Source organism: Podarcis raffonei, chromosome 14 (genome assembly GCF_027172205.1).
Source record: "Podarcis raffonei isolate rPodRaf1 chromosome 14, rPodRaf1.pri, whole genome shotgun sequence".
Taxonomy (NCBI): domain Eukaryota; kingdom Metazoa; phylum Chordata; class Lepidosauria; order Squamata; family Lacertidae; genus Podarcis; species Podarcis raffonei.
Genome location: NC_070615.1, coordinates 12,518,668 through 12,538,382, shown reverse-complemented (window position 1 = coordinate 12,538,382; position 19,715 = coordinate 12,518,668). Strand labels below are relative to the sequence as shown.

The window sequence follows — 19,715 nt, the reverse complement described above, 5'->3', positions numbered from 1 at the left end:
AACCGGGTTCGCGTCTCCGCTCCTCCACATGCAGCTGCTGGGTGACCTTGGGCCAGTCACACTTCTCTGAAGTCTCTCAGCCCCACTCACCTCACAGAGTGTTTGTTGTGGGGGAGGAAGGGAAAGGAGAAAGTTAGCCGCTTTGAGACTCCTTAAAGGGAGTGAAAGGCGAGATATCAAATCCAAACTCTTCTTCTTCTTCTTACAACATTTCACTAGCATAAAATGTTTTGCCATCAGTATACTGCTAAGTGATTTCAACTTAGCACTACTTTGGATACATCCATTAGAACTTCTCCTAAGATCAATCCAATCTTTGGGGTATCCCCCTCTCCATCCTTTGCCTTTTTTTAGTGAAAGTCACTGAGCCGGAACACTTCTGCCCAGCACTAGATGCAACATAAACAAGACAGACTAGTACTAATACCAACAGAAAAGACGTTTTGACACAATATGAAAGCCAGGGATTTCCCGAAACATAGATTATTCACTTAGCTAAATCAGCTCTAATTATTTATTACTATTGCCACTATACTACCAAGGGGAGGGAGGCTGAGTGCAAGTGCAAAGACAAGATTCAAGGAAGGGATTTCCCAATGCATTGATCCATCTCTTAGCCATTATGCCAAATCAGCAATTATTACTGCTTATTATTAGCATCGTACTGCAAATGGGAGGGAGTCCAAGAGAATGCACAGAGAGAAGACTCAAACCAGGGATTTTCTGACACATAATTTTAGTCTTAGCAATTGTACTAAATCAGCTAATAGCAATATCAGCCACTGGCAGTTTACTGCCATTTCATGTTTATCTCACACTAAGTAGCATTAGGACCGGTGCTGCCTGGCTGGTGGGATATTAGGATGACATTTCTGCCATCTCACCTCTACTCCTTGCCAAGCTTGGGAGCCATGCCATGCACAGGACCCCAGCCAGCCATTGCTACAGAGAAGCTCAGTTCAGCTGGAATTCTGCACATCATCCCCTGGATCCATGTGATGTTTTTGGCTTTGTTCTGAGCAATAAGCATGGCACTAATAAGCAAAGCTCAAGCCTTGAAGGCATCATGTCCTTGGAGGAAGCACTATTGGTTTGTACCAGATATCCTCTCCATAGTAGCTGCTGCACAGATAAATTTCCCTGCGACGACATATATGCATAGTGGATCACCTCAGTGCAAAACGAATTAGTCATTCCCTTGAACCTCTGCCATATTGAATGCAAGAAGATGGCTTTACTTAACATTCGTTAACCCTGGACAGTAGCAATAAGGCATCCTTCAGAAAGCACTTCTCCCAGTGACTGGACTAAGTCTCAATTTACATTTTTGGGGAAATGCCTCCACTATTCTCTGTGAAAGACCTTTCAGTCACCTGGCTGTGACTGGCCAGACAACCCTCATGACTACTCATCCACTATGCAGCATGAAGGATGGACTGGTACAACTGTAAAAACTCAGTACTTTGGCTAAATTACCATGAAATGTCCCTGTCACCCAGCCCTGTCCTTCAGGAGATTGCCTTCTGTGTTAGAGCTAATACGCATCAGGAAGCCTCTTTCCTATAAATCAGGCATGCCGAAACTTGGCCCTCAGGCTGGTTTGGGACTACAACTCCCATCATCCCTAGCTAACAGGACCAGTGGTCAGGGATAATGGGAATTGTAGTCCCAAAACAACTGGAGGGCCAAGTTTGGCCATGCCTGCTATAAATAGATATCTCTCAGTAGCTGGGAGGAGGGCTGGATTTTGTTTGTTACTATGTTATGTATTTTTGTGTTTTTATATGGTAAGCCACCCTGTGATCATTGGATGAAGGGTGGTATGGAAATAGCTCAATCTTTTCCACTCAGGCTGTTCCACAGCCCATCCTTCTTTCCAGAAGACAGCTCTGCGTGATTCTTTTCCAAGCTTGCTCCAACCTTGTGGACAGAAAACATTTTTTCCTTCTGCCTAGCTAAACCCCCTTATTTCAGTTCCACATCTCCTTGCTTCTCAGACATGTGTGTATGTGTACACACACACACACACACACACACACACTTTTTGGATAGGCAGGATCCTTGCAAGGAAGCACAAGCCAGAGTCTCCTGAAAGAAATCTTCCCACCTTAAGGAGCCCAGGATGGAACCAAGTACTAGGTAGGAGAACTCTGGGCCTTTCCGGCAAAGGAAGTCTGAAGGCCAGCTGGATCTGCATGGCAGGAAGCAGAAACAGATTCTTCATAACTTTCAGAGATTCCACCACTAAAACCATCACTGGGTCTTGGACCCAACTTTGCCCATGTTGCCATAGATCAGAGGGACAAATCAAGGAACTGCTTCGTTTTGCTCCTCCTCCATCAATAGGTACCGTATTTTTCGCTCTATAACATGCACCCGACCATAACACGCACGTAGTTTTTAGAGGAGGAAAATCCGTAGGCATGCCACCCGTAGGCATTCCCTCCATAACACGCACAGACATTTCCCCTTACTTTCTAGGAGGAAAAAAGTGAGTGTTATGGTGCAAAAAATACGGTAACTATTGAATGCCAGACCCCTTGCTCACCTACAGTTCTAACAAGGCCCAAACCTCCACTATTTGCATGTGATACCTCCTCCGTTCCTGGTGTGCTGCACTTTCCCCATAGTCCTACAGAACTCCCAAGGGTCAACCTATATACAATATCTATCTGTATCCCTATTGGGAACTGTTTAAGCTTAGGGTCAAGACAATGTGGTTTACATGGCCTGTGTAATTTCTAAAAACTCACCATTTTGCTCCCCTACATTTCTGTAACTGGCGCTCCCAGCCACTCACACTTAATTCACACCATTTTATGTACCACAGTATTTTTCATCATAATAGTATACTGTGCTGTTCTCGCTAATCCCCCAAAGCGAGCAAGATAGTATCAGCATTAATTAGTTTTCACCCATTTCCTCAAATGAAGCAAAGTCATATTGTTGTTTATAGAGCAATTGTGCGCATTGCAATAATGTCTGTTCTGGTTTATCGTTTCTAGTAAAGATACATACAAGGCATGCCCAAGGTTAACATGGCATTATGGGATATTATCTGCTGACACAGGGGTGTGGAACCTCTGGTTTTAGGGCCGCCTGGCCCTCACGATTCTCCCCTGAGCATATCCCTCACAAGCCCTGCTCCACCGCCTCCTTAAGCGCTTTAGCCTGTCTGGAATATGTCACAGAACTGTGATGCTGCCTCTTGCTTGACCAGATAGCGGGAGATGTCTTTCTGACTGCACAGCAGGCTTCATTCCAGCCACGCAAAGGGAAGTTTTGCATTAGTTCTTCACTCACTTTTGCCTCTGCCCACACTGACATGCAGACCCCACAAGGATGTCCATAAGGGAATGTGGCCAATCAATCATAAAATAAGCACCAGATGTTGAAAATAACTATGAAGCTGTCCAAAGCATCAATGCGACTCAAGTCACCATCACACCATGGCACCCTTTGTTCAGTCCCATCACGCCATTAACTTGTCCTTAATTGTGCACGGTGGGAAAGTCGCAGTGAGGAATGGTTGGCTATATTGGATACGGTTCCTATGTAATTAATGTTGTTCAAGGACTGGAAGGATGACCCAAGTCATGATTGATTGAGCAACAGAAGAAAGAATTGATCAAGTTAGCTATGGGAACCTGGGAGCAAATGGAACATTGGATTTGGAATTGATTAGATTGAAAATGAAATAACGATCAGTAGGAATAATATATTCAGAACGTCCAAGAATTGCCTGATGCACCAAAGAGGAATCATAATGTAGGGCACACTAGAAGATGGCATTAAAAGGGAGAGTAAATAAAGAGGAAAGAGAATAAAATATTATGATCTCTGAGATACTAAGAGAAAATGGGGAGGGGAGAGAGAGGAGGATATTAAGAGCAAAAGGGAGATACAAGCATTGCACAACAACCCCAATGCTTTTATAAAATGTATTTCCAAGTTGGAATTAATAGCGGTATTTATTTATCTGATGTCCAGCTGACCTCTCAATCCTGAAGAATCATCCAACACAGCTTAGATAAAAATAATAATACAACACAGAGGCTCCTTTGATGCCCCCCATGAAATAACAAATTCTCCCTTCCACACCTAAGACTGCAGGTCCTTTTAAGCATCCCAAAGCTGAGAGAGAGATGCAAGCTGTAACAGCTTGACGCCAGGAGGTGGGTGTTTGGGTCTTCTACTGCCACCTCTGACCCCTCTGTCTCTCCTCTTGGACACTAAAAAGACCCACATCCCTGGGGCATAGGGAGTAAGGTGCACAGAGCCAGGAAACAGAAAAGCCGGGCAATGAGATGAATTAGCAAAGCTAGGTAGTGTAGCACTGATAGAGGAAGGATCATAGCTCAGTGGTAGCACCAGTCAGTGTTGACAACACTGAGCACAACTGACCAATAGTTTGGCTCTGTTCTCAGTGGTTCAGAAAATAAGCTGGAAGTAAAGGAGTCCCTAGTTCAGATCTCACTCAGCCATTGGTAACCTTAAGCATCCTACCACCTTAGCCCGGGTGGCCACCAAAATTTCATTTGTAACAATGGTATAAGCTTTGCTACTTGAGAGGGGATTTGGTTTGATATTGTAACCTGCACTAAGCCTTTCTGATCAGACAGAAAAAAAGACCCAGTATGTAATCCTGAATAGGTGCATACCACTGGTTCTACATAGACTAAAGACGAGCATTCTGTCTTTAATGGTCACTGGGAATCTGGGCCTGAACATGGCGCAAATGGACACCGGTAGGTAAAACCCGACAATATAGCAACCCTGTGTTTATTTGCTATTCGTTTGTTTGTTTGATTGATTGATTGATTTTGCATTTCATTGCAAGGTCCCACAAAGTTACAACATCGTAAGATACAATTAAAAAAACCAAACCAGATAAAACTGTGACAGTTATAAAACAAGCAAAATGGTTGCAAGTGGAACCAAACCATTAGCTGTCTTGCCCCGCTCTATCATTGCATTGTATGACATCTGTGGCTATGGATTAAGCAAGTAACAAATTCCATCAAGAGCATTTTGCAAATGGGAGAGAAGCTCTTTTGCTGCAAATGCATAATTGAACTGTTATTTCAAAAGGCTGAATATACTTTAACTATAAGTGACAGGGATTAAGCTCAGTTGGTAAACCATAAGACTCTTGATCTCAGGGTTGTGGCTTCAAGCCCCACGTTGGGCAAAAGATTCATACATTGCAAGGGGTTGGACTAGATGGCCCTCACAGTCCCTTTCAACTCTACAATTCTAGGATTCTATCATATAAATCCCCCTTTATGGATCACTGCCTTGCCGTGGCGAAGGGGCTTGAATAACTCAGAGAAGCTATGAGCTATGTTGTGCAGGGCCACCCAAGATGGACAGGTCATAGTGGAGAGTTTTGACCAAACGTGATCCACCTGGAGCAGGAACCGGCAAGCCACTCCAGTATCCCTGCCAACAAAACTCCATGGACAAAGACAACAGGCATATAAAAGTTATGATGCTGGAAGATGAGCCCCTCAGGTCGGAAGGCGCCCAACGTGCTACTGAGGAAGAGCGGAGGACAAGTACAAGTAGATTCAGAGCTGATGAGGCGGCTGGGCCAAAACCGAAAGGACGCTCAGTTGTGGATATGCCTGGAAACGAAAGGAAAGTCCAATGCTGTAAAGAAGCTACCAGCATGAGTTTGACCAAACTGCGGGAGGCAGTGGAAGACAGGAGTGCCTGGTGTGCTCTGGTCCATGGGGTCACGAAGAGTCAGACACAACTAAACGACTAAACAACAACAATCATATGAATAATGCAGTCTACTACTGAGCTATGACCCAAGGTGCATGCTCTAAGAATGTTTTAAGGAAACATCTGAAAAGATTGTATATGACAGCCTTTTTTAACCTGGTGTTCCCCTGATGGTGTTGGGACTCCAGTTCCTATCCTCATTGACCTCTGGTCACCACCTTTAGAAGTTCAGGACATGGCAGCCCAAGAGAGGACATTCTTTGTGGCAGCCCCTTCCCCACAGAAGGCACCTTCACTGTGCAGTTTCTGCCCTAAGATGAAGACACAGCTCTTTACCCAATCCTGTAAAAACTATATATTAGAGCCCACCATACTCACTGGACTGTTATTGATTTTAACCAACTGTATTTTTAAATTGTTGCAATTAGCCTGGGTTAGGGTTAGGATTAGTTTTCCATCATGATGACAGGTGGGAAAGAAATCTAAATAATCAACAATAACAACAAAATATCCCATTTACTTACTACATGGGAATTTAAAGATTATTATCTCGCCCACAAGAACAGGCTGCTAACAACAAGCTGTTGCACTTGTGGAGAAGCTATTCTACCCTGGGGACGGAAGTATCTGTCAATTTTGGTTCTATTTTTTTCAATTTTAAATTCAGTTTTCCACCTTTTGCAGCAATTTGCATTAAAAAGTCCTCGTGAAAATTCACCAGCATTTCAGTGCGAATTGCTCTTAATGGTCATGTTTTGTAGACAGCTCTGACTGATGCACATGCTTTTGCAAATAATGTTCCATAATATAATGGACTTTTGTGTGTCATTTTCACCAATATATTCATTTTTATGGACGACTACCCTTAAGTTGGGGGTGCAGGTGGCGCTGTGGGTTAAACCACAGAGCCTAGGACTTGCTGATCAGAAGGTCAGTGGTTCGAATCCCCACGATGGGGTGAGCTCCTGTTGCTCGGTCCCTGCTCCTGCCAACCTAGCAGTTCGAAAGCACGTCAAATAGATAAATAGGTACCGCTCCAGTGGGAAGATAAATGGCATTTTTGTGTGCTACTCTGGTTTGCCAGAAGCGGCTTAGTCATGCTGGCCACATGACCCAGAAGCTGTACGCCAGCTCCCTCGGCCAATAAAGCGAGATGAGTGCCGCAACCCCAGAGTCGGCCACGACTGGACCTAATGGTCAGGGGTCCCTTTACCTTTACCTTTACCCTTAAGTTATGCACTTCTGTAAACAGTGATTGGAGAACTGCATCGCAAAATTCAGATAAAGTGCAAATTTTGAAGGACAGCTGTGCTTCTGTTTCACATATTGTTTTGGGAAGTATGAATTTGACAGATTTGGCTTTTTATGTGTACTGAATCAAATTTCTCCATCAATCCTCCTATTGCCAGGCATGCAGATATTGTTCACACTGTATAGTGCTACCCAGCGGGACCTTTAGATCAGAAGGATTATGTTTTACACAAATAAAAGCAGATGATGATTATTATTTTAAGAATACCTGCAAGTTAAAATGAAGCATTAAATAAATTGCTTTAACAATCTATTTCATAAAGAATTCTACCACCTTTGCAATCCTGGCAACCGGCTCACTTAAATTTTTCTCAGATGCCCTTGAAAATCAGCACCTCGCTGGATTTTGCAAGGTCAAAAGAAACAGTCAGCATTCTCATTTAGTTAATCCCGACCTCTCTTTGTGTATGTGACATGCCCTCTGCTCTTAAGCAGATTTAATCAGCACCAGAGCTCTTCCTCCACGCCCTGGTGCAACAGTCTCGGCATGCTCAACAGAAAGCTTCCAGACCCGAACTGCCTGGAAATGAATGCAAGGTTTGCTCACATTCATTTTCTTATTACTCTGACCTCTGATTCAAGGTTGCTAGTGTTTGGGGAGGAGAGAGGAGGAGAGATTTTGTGTTTGGTTTGCTTATATTAACCAGTACCATGGGTTGCATCCAATACTAGTCCTACTTAGAGTAGACCCACTGAACTTAATACGCATGAATAACACAGACCCATTAATTTCAACTTAACAACCCTGTATTTATATAAATAAGAATGGAGACCAGGTCTAGCTTTGGCTGATTGGCATCCCATGCCCTTTTAAATGTGTTCTGGGATGGGGAAGGATTATTGATTTGTTTTTGTACTTATTTTTATTATGTATTTTGTGTTTTTTAAAAAATATTGTAATATTATATTGCGAACCACCCTGAGATCTACAGATGAAGGGTAGTATTTCAATTTAAATAAATAAATTGTTTTGCCCATAGGCTGAAAGGGAGGGTGTGTCAGAATGAAAATGAATTTATATTGATTTATATATACTAGCAATTTTGTCTCAATGAAACATTTTTTATGCAACTGTGTATTTTTGAAGTTTTTTGAAGTTGCCTGCTGCTGCTGCTGCTTCAGTTTTTTGTACCCCACTCAGAGATATTTTAATATACTAATCAGTAAAAAAATTAAGTAATCAATGAATAATCCTCAGTCATCCAAAAGTCTCTTGCCCAGTGTGTTTGGAGCTGCTTCCCAAAACACCTGTGGGACATTACATCTCTTACTTCCATCATACCCCTTCTCAAAACCCAACATTTCTATGAAAAGTTAGCACCAGCCCTTAGTTCAGCCTTTCTCAACCTGTGGGTTCCCAGATGTTGTTGAACTACAACTCCCATCACTCCTAGCTAGCAAGGCCAGAGCTCAGGGATGATGGGAGTTGCAGTCCAACAACATCTGGGGACCCACAGGTTGAGAACCGCTGCCTTAGTTCCTTCAATCTACTGTAGGCTCGGATCACCTCCACAAACAGTAGTATAACAGTCATGGTTTCTCTCCCAAGAATCCTGGTAACTAGTTTGTCAAGGGCGCTGGCAATTGTAGCTATGTGAGGGGTCTCCTAGCAACTCTCAGCTCCCTTAAACAATTATAGTTCCCGGGACACTTTTGACAAAACCATAACCATTAAAAGTGATCTAACAGTGCTTTAAATGTATGGTGCAGATGAGGCCAAAGTCACTGGGTGATTCCATCAGTCCAGGCAGGAACAGAAACAAGCATATATTGCTTCTCTATCTAATCCCTCCCAATATTTCCTTCCATTGTTTCCTTTGTGCTGAATTTCAGGTTGTAAACTCTTTAGGGCAAGGACTCTGCAAAGCACTACACACAGTGGCAGAGGTGGTTTGTTTGTCTTTTGTTTTTTTGCAAAAAAAAATCACCCCAGAAATCTGCCTCCAGTGACCTGTGTAAGGTTGTGAGTTTAAACAAGAGCTGGGAGCTGAGCAGTGGGAAAAATGGCAAGGTGGTATGAAGGCAGACTGCTGGAGACTATGGAGTGTGTGACGTACATGGGTGCACCACCGAGCCACCACCGTTGCGGCAAGATCAAACACAAGAAAAGATTCCTGTCCCCTTTGCACAATTGTGACATTTGTGCATTTCGCACAATTTGTGCATTTTTTTTCACCCTTCCTCCCCGCCTCACCCTCACTCTGGATGCTTCTGAGTACTTACAGTAAGGTAAAGGTTAAGGGACCGCTGACCATTAGGTCCAGTCGTGACCAACTCTGGGGTTGCGGCGCTCATCTCGCTTTATTGGCCAAGGGAGCCAGCGTACAGCTTCCGGGTCATGTGGCCAGCATGACTAAGCCACTTCTGACGAACCAGAGCAGCGAACGGAAACGCCGTTTACCTTCCCGCTGGAGTGGTACCTATTTATCTACTTGCACTTTGACGTGCTTTCAAACTGCTAGGTTGGCAGGAGCTGGGACCGAGCAGCAGGAGCTCACCCCGTCACGGGGATTCGAACCGCCGACCTTCTGATCGGCAAGCCCTAGGCTCTGTGGTTTAACCCACAGCGCCACCTGTGTCCCATTACTTACTGTAGGTTGTGTAAAATGTATTAGTTTCCAATGTGGCTATTGTGGTAAAATGATTTTTTTTGGGGGGGTAGGGTTGGGGCAGAGATACAGTTCATGCCAAGGGCTGCCAAGGGCACAGCAGTCTCTCCAGTTATGGCTCTGACACCATACAAGTATGCAAGCTGACCAGCTTACGTTGGGCCAGTCACAGTCCTTCAGACTAATCTCCCTTACAGGGTTGCTGTGAGGATAAAATGGCAATGGGGAGAAGCATCCTTGAACTTCTTGGAGCAAAAGTGGGACATAAAGAATAATAAGTAAACAGCCTCAATGGGGCTTACATCCAAGTAAAGTTTGACCAGGGATTCCAGCCTCTGCTTTTAAGATATAAGAGACAGAATCTGCTTTATTTTTAGTTCCAGGTATGAGAACCAGGCTATTCATCAAGAAAGAAGAGGCTTAGGAAATTCTCACGGACTGTAGTGGTTCAAGTGTTGGATTGGAGCCAACAAGCTCTACTGAGAATTGAAATGCAGCACGGCTGCCATCCTATTTACCTGGGAGTAAGCCTCAATGGCCACCTCACAAGAAGAGAAGGCTCCCTGGAAAAGACCCTGATGTTGAGAAAGATGGAGGGCACAAGGAGAAGGGGACGACAGAGGACAAGATGGTTGGATGGTGTTCTCGAAGCTACCAGCATGAGTTTGATCAAACTGCGGGAGACAGTGGAAGACAGGAGTGCCTGGCGTGCTCTGGTCCATGGGGTCATGAAAAGTCGGACACGACTAAACGACTAAACAACAACAACAAAGCCTCAATGAACCCAATGGCTGACTTCAAAATAGACATATGTAGGTCTACACTGTGAAGCATTTTGAACCCTGATACATTTTCTTAGCCTTGCCCCCCCCCTTGCAGGTTGATGCAAGGATAAAATGGTTGGGTGAGGGAACAAGGAGTGTTTCTTTTATTATTATCACAATAAAATGTAACAATAAAGAAATATAGTGAGGTACTGGCTCCCGGCCTATAGAGTGAGATGAGCGCACAACCCTAGAGTCTGGCAAGACTGGCCCGAACAGGCAGGGGTACCTTTACCTTTTTACTTATGGAGGCATACATTGTTCTCCACTTCCCATCCTCACAAGAACCCAACAAATTAGGTTAGGATGTGAGACTATGAATGCCTCATGATTTCCCAGAGAGCTTCATGGCTGAGCAGGGTTTGAATCACACGGCCTCCCAGATCCCAATCCAACAGACTAACTACTATATCACATTGGCCCAGGGTGAAATCAACAACTGCCTTGCTATCCACAAAAGCAGGCTGTGTTTCATAATATGTCCCAGGGAAAGCAGGAAGAAGTGATTATTCGCAGGCTTACCTGTTTGAATTGTGCAATGGTTTGTTTGTTTTTAAGTGTCAATTGACCATATGAATAGCAGAACTTGTGATTGCCTGGGATCTGCTAATTATCTCAGTGAGTTCAATTAGGAGCAGACAACATAATGGCCAAAAAATGAACACTTTTGCGTATATAATTTAATAAGTAATAAAACTATCTCCTGCTCAAATCCTTTATGGATTGGCAATTTGTAACCTGTCAATCTCCCCGTGGCTGCTAGATAATGAAAGTCAACAATGGTTCCTTTCTTCAAACAGAAGCACAAATCCAGTAACTGTTTCAGCAAAGGCACTTTTCCTGCTCTCAACATGAGAACACTGAGTTAAGACAGAAATCCTAAACACACGTTCTAGGGAGCAAACTTCACTGGGCACAGAACAGCTTATTTCTGAGGAAACATGCATAGGATATCATGGAAAGATCTGGGAACAGAGTTCAAATCTCTCTTCAGCCACGAAATCACTAGGTGGCCCTCATGCCAGTCACTATTCTCTCAGGTTCAGATACTTTCCCCCATCATGCAATCTGAAGGGAACAACATTGGCTGAAATTGCAGGGCTGCTACAAGAATGATAACAAAAGTGCTTCAGAACCCTGAAGTGCACAGCTATGGATGGTGTGAGAACATTCAATTCTGCAACGCTTCTAAAGCAAAGCAGGTACTATATATATAGCCAACGAGTGCCTTGATAGAACATGAAAGTAGAGTCCTACTGGATTAGACCAGCATATTGTATTCCAGAGTGGCTAGCTAGATACCTCCAGGGACCCCACAAACAGAGCCCTTAAGGCAAAATCTCTTTCATATCCCTCTCTTTCACCCCTCGGACCACACAACTGGCATACCATACAGGGGCACAATGCATATGTCCAGGAGCCTAGTTGTCAAGCATAGCCCTTTATCAGAGGCATAGGAGTTGGCCAGGTTGACTTCTGCCAACAATGCAGACGGGGGGGCAGAAATTGTGCTTCTCCACCTTGCCACCTAGTCACTCCCTTGGCTGCTCCTCCAATTCTTTGGGTGGCTGGTTGAAGGGATGTGGGGAGAGGCACTGAAAATATTGTTTGCTGTTTCGCTGCAGCAGACTAACAGAAGTCGAGCACACTGTGACTCTGACCTCATCTGCACTTTCCATTTCAAGCAGTCTTATACCACTTTAAACAGCCATGGCTCCCCCTCAACACCTGACAAAGAATTCTGGGAACTGTAGGTTGTTAACGGTGCCAAGAGTTATTCGGAGAACCCCATTCCCCTCACAGAGTTACAGTTCCCAAAGTATTTTAACAACCAATCCTTCTTTTTAAGGATCAAGGAGATGTCCTTGCAAAGGTTGCAAGGGACATGGGGACACCAATTCAGCTCCTTCCCAAATGCTCTGCCCTTCATGCCTCTTTATCTGGCCTTAGAAACTCTCTCCAGGACACATCCCGCCCCCAGCCAAACCCTCCTTCAAGAGGCCATGTCCCTCACCCGCCTTAATTCATGTGCTTTGAATGGTGTGGGGGGGGTTTGCCAAGTTGGAAAGTATCCTTGAATTCTGATCACAACTCTTGCTTGCCTGGATGGTAGATGGAGCAGAACGTGTGAGGATGCTTAGAAACAATTCTACGGTATGAACACAATGTTTATATTTATCACTCCACCTCCTTTGGCCTCTGGCTCTGCTCTCTACTGGCAAGTGGCTACAAAAGCTTGCCCAGCAGAGAGTGCAGCCACTGGACTCGGAAAGGTTCTCCACCCCTGGCACAGAGGTTCCAGATAGCCTCTGAAGAACCTGTTGATAAAGATGTGATCCTATGCAATTAAGGCAGCTTCTGCACTATACACTTAAAAGCAGTACCATGCCACTTCAAACATTCCTGGCTTTCCCCAAAGAATCCTGGGAGCTGTCTTTATTTAAGGTGCTGAGAGTTAAAGGTAAAGGTAAAGGGACCCCTAACCATCGTGACTGACTCTGGGGTTGCAGCGCTCATCTCGCTTTATAGGCCAAGGGAGCCGGCATTTGTCCGCAGACAGCTTCCGGGTCATGTGGCCAGCATGACTAAGCTGCTTTTGGTGAACCAGAGCTGCACACAGAAACGCCGTTTACCTTCCCGCCGGAGCGGTACCTATTTATCTACTTGCACTTTGACGTGCTTTCGAACTGCTAGGTTGGCAGGAGAAGGGACCGAACAATGGGAGCTCACCCCATCGCGGGGATTTGAACCGCTGACCTTCTGATCGGCAAGCCCTAGGCTCTGTGGTTTAATCCACAGCGCCACCCGCGTCCCTGAGAGTTGGTGGGACACCCCAACTAGCCTCACAGAGCTACCATTCCTGGAGCTCCTTAAAAAGAAGGATTGGTTGTTAAAACACGTTGGGAACTGTAACTCTATGAGGGGAATGGGGGTCTCCGAATAACTCTTGGCACCGCTAACAACCTACAGTTCCCAGAATTCTTTGTCAGGTGTCGAGGGGGAGCCATGGCTTTTTAAAGTGGTATACGACTGCTTGAAATGGAAAGGGCAGATGAGGTCAGAGTCACAGTGTGCTTGACTTCTGTTAGTCTGCTGCTGCAAAACAGCAAACTATATTTTCTTTTCATTTCACTTTTAATTTGTATCTCGCCTTTCTATATTACTATACACAAGGCAGTTTACAAGCTGAAGAAACAACAAAATAGACAGCAGAAAGCACACACCTGAAAACAATCTGATCCACTACAGTAAATCTTAATAAAAATTTAACTTTTAAATAAACAACTTGTATCAAAGAAAGCGATATTCAACAATCCATTAGAATAGTAAACAGTAAAATAAAATATCAGCAAACAATAAACAGTATACAATTACAAAAAAGACTTACTAAACTATAATCAATAAAAATAACAACCAACCACAATGCATAAAATACCACAAAGCATGGAAAACCATCTAAAAGGGTCAAATTGAGAAATGGGGACACAAAATTTATAAAATCATTTTTTAAAAAATATCCCTTTTCACAACTGCTTCTACTGTTCTCAAAGTCATGGTCTGGGAAAGGCTCTTAGGGCTGGAGGGTGGGGCAAGACAGGTGGGAAAAGCCATTGCCTGATGGCTGGCAAAGCCTCTCTCCTCTCACAGTTCTTCATCTGGAAACATCTCTCTTATGAAGACTCCTAGGGCCAAATTTCTTCCAGTTCAGTCTAACTAATGTACAGAATTTCTTCATTTTCACAAGACTAGTCGAACGCATTCAACCTGGGTGTAAGCTTTCACAGACTATCCCAATGGAGGTTACTGACACTGACCTGTCCAATGCATTCATTCAGTGGTGCTCACTCCCTAGCCTCTTTCATAAGTTGGGCCAACCACCTTTTACAGCTGCCTAAGCTAGCTGCCATCACATCACCTATAAACCCATTACAAATGACTTTCATCTGCCCAGATCTACTGTCAATCAATTTGGACAACCACTTGGCATTCTAGTATCATGAGAGAGGGGCGGAATGTCTCTCTATCCACTTTCCCCACAAGATGCATCATTTTATAAGCCTCTACATGTCTTTCTGTGCAATGCAATCCTAAACTCATCTACACAGAAGTACAACTCACTGAGTCCCGTTGTAATGATATCCTTATCAGTATGCACTGAATTGCAGTTTTTACAGTGGAATCAACTGAGGGGGGATAATATCTATTGAGTTCAATGGGAATTTCTCCAAGGGAAAAGGATTGTAGCAACCTAACATATACATAAATATGGAGATATCTGCAATGACTGGATTTAAGTAAAATGAATGCTTTCTTTAAAACGTAGTTTATAACACAAGTACTAAGCACTGTTAGTTGACAAGTCTAAGTGTTTTGATCAGATGCAGCTACACCACATTCTCGAAAGATGTACAGAATTTGCTGACTGAATTTTCCTATTTTAGAGAGAGAGAGAGAGAGAGAGAGAGAGAAAGACAGCAAACAGAAATAAAAGCTAGACAAGTCCATTTTGCATTTAAAGCTGGAAATTCGGAAGTCAAAAGGTCATTCAGGCTGGGTAGTCATATGCATTTATGTCCCAGTTTCTCTCCTAATCAAAATCCACTTGAAAAAGAATCCATGTTATTGTTACATTCAAGCAGTACGAATGCAGGGCCCGGACAGACACCGAAAGAAGATCAATAGCAAGTCAACCAAACGCTGTGATTTTAAAGTAAGAATGGCAGTGAAAATGGAAACCACCCAAATGCATACAATTTCTAACCAGTTTTAAGCGGTACTCAGCTTGGACTGTTAAGAAATCAGAGGATTTAGATAACCAATAAAGGGTGATAGTAGAGGAGGTGTTAGAGAACAGCCACCACAAAAGAATCAAAGTGTGCATACATGCAAGCTTTGAAAAAAATAAAATAAAAGAAGCTTTAACTCCTGTGAAATACTTCAAACGGTATGGAGAACACCCAAAAGACTAAACACATTCATTATGGCATCAGCATTCATGGACTAGAATCTACTTCACCAACCCTACAGAAAGGCTTCTGCCAACATAAATCACTTGGGTCTTTAAGGTGCTACAACAAAAATGAACAAAATCACCCCTCTGTGAATTGTAATGTATTTATTTCCCATGTTAAGGGCAACCTCCAGCGGTGTTATCCTCCCACCGCCATTCTCCGTATAAAGTTAACAGCTCACTTGCAGCCACACACCCCCACAAGCTAAATTTCCCCTTTGAAATCAAGCTGGGACTTTCAACAGAGATGTTCTGATGTACTGCATCTCTCTAGGGAGGAAGGCCGGCTTAGGAACTCTCCGCCTCAGTAGACCAGCGAGCTTAGCAACTCCATCCACAACTGTCAAACTCAAAAAATATATATGTCCCAGAAGGGCAGTTTGGTTGGATTGGAAGTCCTGTGGCAGTCACAGACACTGTCACTTTGTGCAGACATGCTGGGTTGTGTAATCGTTTCTGCAATATTTTGGTCCAATACCACGTTCGGCTGAATACAAAGACAAAGTAACAGAGGCAATAGAATTGTGGGTTAACAGCAAGGGAACACTGTCCAATGGGTGTTCTCAGTCACACCCTATTTGGAATGGTTGAACATGTGATGCGAAGGCAGTATTGATTATGTCTGAACTAAGAGCTTCTCTCCCTTTAAGCTTTGGGGGATGGGGGCAGTCAGGGGAGGGAAGAGACCTTTAACAGCCCATCTCCAGGGTTCTTCGAAGGGATGGGGAATGTGAGAAGTGAAAACCACCAGAGGAGGTGGGGAAGGCGCGTGGGGGGGGGGGGTGGCGTGCAGGAAGAAGAGAGAATAAGAATTCTTCAGCCTATCAACCATAGAGCTGCCGAGTACCCAGCTGGGAGAGTAATTGGAAAGTGGAAACATCTTTAAAAGAATTGCAAGAAAGGAGGAAGAAAGCACAGAAGATTTATTAGAAGGAACTGCCTGGCTGAAAACAGTGCACAGACATGGGAGCCAGCAACACAGCATTAGGGAGGGTGGAGGTTTTTGTAATTAGAGATGCTATAAAATGTGCAAAAAAACAAAAACAAAAAACCCCACCTCGCCCCCCACAAGCAGAGACACTTCTTTTTGTTCCCTCCCCACTTAAAAATAAGCTAGACGTTTCCCCACTATGAGTCAATTACTAGCAGATATTATTATGGTATATACTATGCAACGTGTTCTATATGCAGCGTCCTATAGTTTCCAGATGCAGCGGAGAGGAAGGGAAGGTTGAGAAGCCACAGCGACCCCCCCCATCCCTCCCTCTTCACGCAAGATGCACAAATCATGGCTGGTAAAGTCTGGAAAGGAGACAAAACGTCTCCCAACAGCTTCTTGGAAGGGCAAGAATAACACGGCTGCGAAAAGAGAGAGTGAAACAATCACAAAGGAGAAAAGAAATGGGGCGGGGGGGTCACGCTGAGAAAAGAACCGAGGGATTTTTTGTTGGGGGGGTTCGTCTTATTAAAATCGCGCGTGGGTTGTTCAGTTTTGCGGCAAATGGGACCGAAGCTTACGCGGGAGCCAGTCCCATTGGACTTACTTCCGAGTAGACCCGGGCGAGCTCGTCTGGATATGGAGACGCCGCCCAGCCCGAGTCCGGCATAAAAACACTTTGGCCCTCTTCGTGAGCGCGGCTGATTCGCGTTTAGAGAAGACACCCCCCCCCGCCGGTCCCCGTCCAAACGCTTCTAGCGAGCATTCCCACGTAAGAATAGACCCAGGTGCCAACCCGCCACCGGCCACACCCACAGCGCTGCCTCACCGGCTGGCCAAGTCCGCCTGGAAGCCCCGACGGCAGCGAGGGAAGGGAAGCAGCGGCAGCCGCGACGGGGAGCCGGCCTCGCTCTCGCTCCGCTCCCCGCGTCGTTGGGTCGTTTTCCCCGACCGCCCGGCGAGGTCTGTCTCCGCTGGCGGCGAAGAGGCTCTCCGCCCGCGCCAAACTCCCCTCGCGGTTTCACTTCAGCCGAGCCCGCCTCCTCGGCCCTCCCACAGCCATTCGCGGCTGCCTGGCGGCTCCCGGCGAGGAGGGAGGCAGGCAGGCGAGCGGGCGCGCGCGCGGCCAGGAGACCCCAACCTCTCATGCGCTCTCCCTCGCCCGCCCGCTCCTAAGGTTGCGCGAGTTAGGCGCGCGTCAAGCTCTGGACGCAGGTGGATTCGATTCGGATCCGGCTGCGAAACGTGCTCGAGACACCCACACACGAACATACGCAGTGAGGGGCGATTTAAGGTCCTCTTATTGCAGCTGTGGGGGACGCGTGGCCCTCCAGACATCGGAATGCTGCAATATCCTGAGCATTGGTCATGAAACGTAACCCTAGAACTGTAAGGTTGGAAGGGACCCTGAGGATCACCAATCCAGTGGTCCCCAACCTTTTTTTGGCCATGCTCCACCTAGTAAAGGTAAAGGGACCCCGAACATTAGATCCAGTTGTGACCGACTCTGGGGTTGCGGCGCTCATCTCGCTTTACTAGCCGAGGGAACCGGTGTACAGCTTCCGGGTCATGTGGCCAGCATGACTAAGCCGCTTCTGGTGAACCAGAGCAGCTCACGGAAACGCCGTCTACCTTCCCGCCGGAGCGGTACCTATTTACCTACTTGCACTTGGACGTGCTTTCGAACTGCTAGGTTGGCAGGAGCAGAGACCGAGCAACAGGAGCTCACCCCATCACGGGGATTCAAACTGCCGACCTTCTGATCAGCAAGTCCTAGGCTCTGTGGTTTAACCCACAGCGCCACCCGCGTCCCTATTATGCTCCACCTAAGCATCTCTAAAATCCTTATTTCCCACCCCACCCACATCATTCTTATTATTAAAAAAGTGAACTCCTATTCCTGTGGAGGAAACCTTAAGGCTAGTACAAGCTTCCAAACTGCCCCCTTAAAAATCAAATTGCCCCCCTGTGGGGCGTGTGCCCCACATTGGGAACCACGGATCTAGTCCAACCCCCTGCAATGCGGGAATATGCAGCTGTCCCACATGGGGATCGAACCTGCAACCTTGGCATCATCAGCACCATGAGCTGTCCAGGGGTCCATCTAGGTCTGCATAGACTAGCAGTGGCTCACCAGGGTTTCAGACAGGAATCTCTATCACCTGGGAGCTTCTGTGTGCAAAACAGAAGTTCTTACCCCGAGCCAAGTCCCTTCAAAGTGAACTGACTTAATTTGTGCCCCTCGGGCTCATGCTTGCAAGGTGGGTGCTTTGCCAGTGAGCCATGGCTCGTTCCTATGTCTACCACCATCGTCGGCCATTGGCTGTACTGGGACCCAGCCATGGGCAAAGTTGGAGGTGCCTACAGGCAGAAAAGGAGAGCAGGACCAGCCCACTTATGTGGCAAGGTGAGACAACTGCTTCAGGCATCAGGATCCACAGGGGCTTCACTGCATGTCCCAATGTAGATCTTTATTCCATCCTTGTTGCCAATCTTCACTCTTCACCCTTCAGTCTTCAGACTGCGGGGAGCAGGGATGCCATTTTGTGGTTCGCCTCAGGTGCCAAAATGTCTTGGGCCAGCCCTGAAGAAGAGACAATCAAGCCTTTGGAAATCCATGGGCTTACAATGTAATGTTGCTCATGCCTACTCAGAAGTAAGTCCCTTTGGTGTTTAAATGGCTCCCCCTCCAAAAATGAAAAAGAAAAGGTGTGTCTAGTAGATTGCTGCCTTAAAGCCTGTGGACTTCAGAGAACTTGACTCATACAAAACAAAAAGGATTTTTGCATGAACATCACAAGTGTAAATTGAGCCTGATGAAAAATCCACGGGCTGTCATCTTCTTTCAAGATCGTACTTCTGGGTTCTAGATGGGCCTTCCAGGCTGTTAAATCACCTTGTGTTTTGCCACAAACAAGTATTCAGATTCTTGACAGAAATGGATGCGTCTGAGCTAAATGGAGCTCGATGCTGCCCGTTATTTCATTAAGAATTTTTACTTGCAAACATAACAAAGAGAAATGGATGGAGAGATAAAGGCATTGCTAGCTGGCAATAACAAGAAGATGCTATCATTCCTAATTTAAATGTCTAGATTAATATATGCAGTCTGTATGTCTAATGATGATGGCTATCAGAAGTCTTCAGACCACTGGAGATGCAGGGATTGAACCTGGGACCTTCTGCCTCCAAGGCAGAAGCTCTGCCACTGAGCCACAGCCCTCCCCCAGAGAAGCCCACAAGTTCCTCTTCAGGAGCCTGCAAATTCAGCCTGCCTTGGCATGGCATAGTGT

The 19,715-nt window shown here is 45.4% G+C and overlaps 1 protein-coding gene across 9 annotated transcripts in view; it reads right to left on the bottom strand.

Moving 5' to 3' along the window:
• SEMA6D (semaphorin 6D) overlaps positions 1–17,506 on the bottom strand; it is a 433,313-nt gene extending 415,807 nt beyond the window's left edge. For 4 of the 9 annotated variants that reach the window (XM_053365699.1, XM_053365703.1, XM_053365702.1 and 1 more), the window contains exon 1: positions 17,252–17,505. The gene's annotated coding sequence lies outside the window, so the exon portion shown is untranslated. Of the gene's footprint in view, positions 1–17,251 lie in introns of all 9 variants that reach the window. The other 5 variants (XM_053365706.1, XM_053365708.1, XM_053365707.1 and 2 more) reach the window with 2 other exon arrangements.
• Between the last annotated feature and the right edge of the window lie 2,209 nt (positions 17,507–19,715).